This window comes from Neovison vison, chromosome X (genome assembly GCF_020171115.1).
Source record: "Neovison vison isolate M4711 chromosome X, ASM_NN_V1, whole genome shotgun sequence".
In the NCBI taxonomy this organism is placed as follows: domain Eukaryota; kingdom Metazoa; phylum Chordata; class Mammalia; order Carnivora; family Mustelidae; genus Neogale; species Neogale vison.
In genome coordinates this window covers 17,776,516-17,778,942 of record NC_058105.1, presented here as the reverse complement: position 1 = coordinate 17,778,942, position 2,427 = coordinate 17,776,516, and the positions used below count along the sequence as shown (strand labels likewise).

General features: G+C 48.5%; 1 pseudogene; it reads right to left on the bottom strand.

Annotated features, from left to right (window-relative positions):
* Positions 1 to 296: 296 nt before the first annotated feature.
* LOC122896499 lies at positions 297 to 2,217 on the bottom strand (annotated as a pseudogene).
* Positions 2,218 to 2,427: the final 210 nt, after the last annotated feature.

Sequence of the window (2,427 nt, the reverse complement as noted above, 5' to 3'; positions counted from 1 at the left end):
AAATCCCCATACTCTAGTAATTTTTAAATCAAGATATAAACATAATCAGAATATTATATAGGAATCATGTTGTAACATAGTCACTTAAATTTTATACAAAATATTTCTCCTTTAGTAGGCAATATATTTTCTTTTTTTAATTATTATTATTTAAGACCTTTATTAATGGGTGCTTGCCGTTTGTTGACTTTTTTGAAAAAATCAAGTTGTAAACTTTTATTACAAATTAAAAATGAGGTTCTTAAAAATCTCAACTTGACCAGATAAGAAACAATTTAAAAACCTTTAAAGGTGTATTGAGAAAAACCAGGCTTTTTTTTTTCTTAAAAAACACGTTTGTCATTACCAAAAAGAGACGTCTTTAGGTAAAAATAATAAAAACCCCATGCTGCATAGATAATGCAGATAGTTCTATTTATCTGGTCAATGGGCAAAAAGCAAGCACTTAAGGTCTTCAGCTCCAATCTTTTGTTCATTTCTTATTGCTGGAGTTTCATCTTCATTTCTTCATGTTGGATGACTAAACCGGATGATGGTAGAGACGGTAAGCCGGCATTTACTCAGCCCCGCCCTGCTCAGCCTCGGGAGCGGACGAATTCTCAGCTGGTGGATCGGCTGCTTTTGTCTCTTTGCCATCTTGTGGTTTAGGGTTTTCTGGGCGTCTGCGTCGGTAATTGAAGTTGCGGCGGTACCGACGTTGAGGTGGCTGCTGACCCTGGGTCTCATCTCCTAGATTTTCCTTATCTTCCTCGTTGCCATCCTCTCTAGGTTGTCTTTGGCGAGGAGGACCCCTGCGGAATCGTGGTCTATAACCCCGATACATATTCTGTCTCACTGGTCTACCTTGTTCTCCTGCACCCTGGTTGTCAGCACCTTCCATCACTTCTCCCTGCACAGGAGGGTTGGAATGCTGTGGTCGCCGCCCATAGGGTCTCCGCATGTAGTAAGGTGGGAACCGTCGCCTGCGGTAGGGCCGGCGCTGTTGGGCCTGGCCTTCGGGAGCACTTTCCGATCCCTCATTCTTTTCCCCACTCTCACTATTCTGGTAATTTTGCTGGTAATTGCGTGGAGGACCCCTGGGACGTGGATAGCGTCTATAATGGTTACGGTCTGCTGCATATTTACTGCCTTGCACTGGAACTCCACCAGGGCCTGTCACATTTGCTGCCCCCGCACCCTTTTCTCCTTCAACAACATCAAACTCCACAGTCTCTCCATCTCCTACACTGCGAAGGTACTTCCTGGGGTTATTCTTCTTTATGGCAGTCTGGTGTACAAATACATCTTCCTTGGTGTCATTCCTGTTGATCAAACCATATCCGTTTCTTACATTGAACCATTTTACTGTTCCCAAAACCTTCGTTGCGATGACCTTCTTGTCCCCGCCGGCTGGCGCCGCCGATGTGAGGCCGCCCGGGCCGCCGCTCCCTGCGCCGCTGCCCGTGGTGCCGGGCTTGGAGTCTGCAGCGCTGAGGGCGGGGGCGGCGGGCGGCTGCTGGGTCTCGGCCTCGCTGCTCACGGTCGCGGTGATGGTGACTGGGGCCGGCTGCGGCAGCTACGGCTCCTCCCGGGGTGTGATGGTAACTAGGCCGGCGGCGGCGGTGGGGCTGCTCAGGGCTCTCTGGGGTCCGCTCTCCGCTCCCGCTACCGATCGAACTGGCAATATATTTTCTTGTGTGGCATTCTTTTTTTAAAAAAGATTTATTTATGTATTTGACACAGAGAGAGTGAGCACAAGCAGGCAGAACAGCAGTGAGAGAGGGAGAAGCAGCCCCGTGGAGCAGGGAGCCTGATGTGGGGCTCCGTCCCAGGATCTTGGGATTATGACCTAAGCCAAAGACAGGCAATTAACTGACTGAGCCACCCCCCCGGCACTCTTGTGTGGCATTCATGTATTCTCCTTTACTGTTTTTCTTAAAGATCTTATTTCTTTATTTGGCGGGCTGTGGGTAGAGGCAGAGGGAGAGGGAGAATCCCAAGCAGACTCCACACTGAGCATGGAGCCCACTGTGGGACTCAATCTCATGGCCCTGAGATCATGACCTGAGTTGAAATCAAGAGTCCGATCTCAACCGACTGAGGCACCCAGACGTTGCTCTCCTTTACTGCTATTAGAAAACTGTACTCCCTGCAGTATACCTACATGGAGTAAGATGGGTTACAAGTTCATGTACCTCCTCAGGGCATTTAGGAAGTTTGTCTACCTCCGATGCTCATCCTTGTTCCACAAGCTGAAATCCCAGCCACTGGGCTATCTTCTGAAATGATTTTTCAGAGTAGATTAAAAGCAATGTTCATAATGAAAATACTTATTTCCTGGGGGTGCCTGGGTGGCTCGGTAGGTTAAGCCGCTGCCTTCAGCTCAGGTCATGATCTCAGGGTTTTGGGATCGAGTCCCGCATCGGGCTCTCTGCTCAGCAGGGAGCC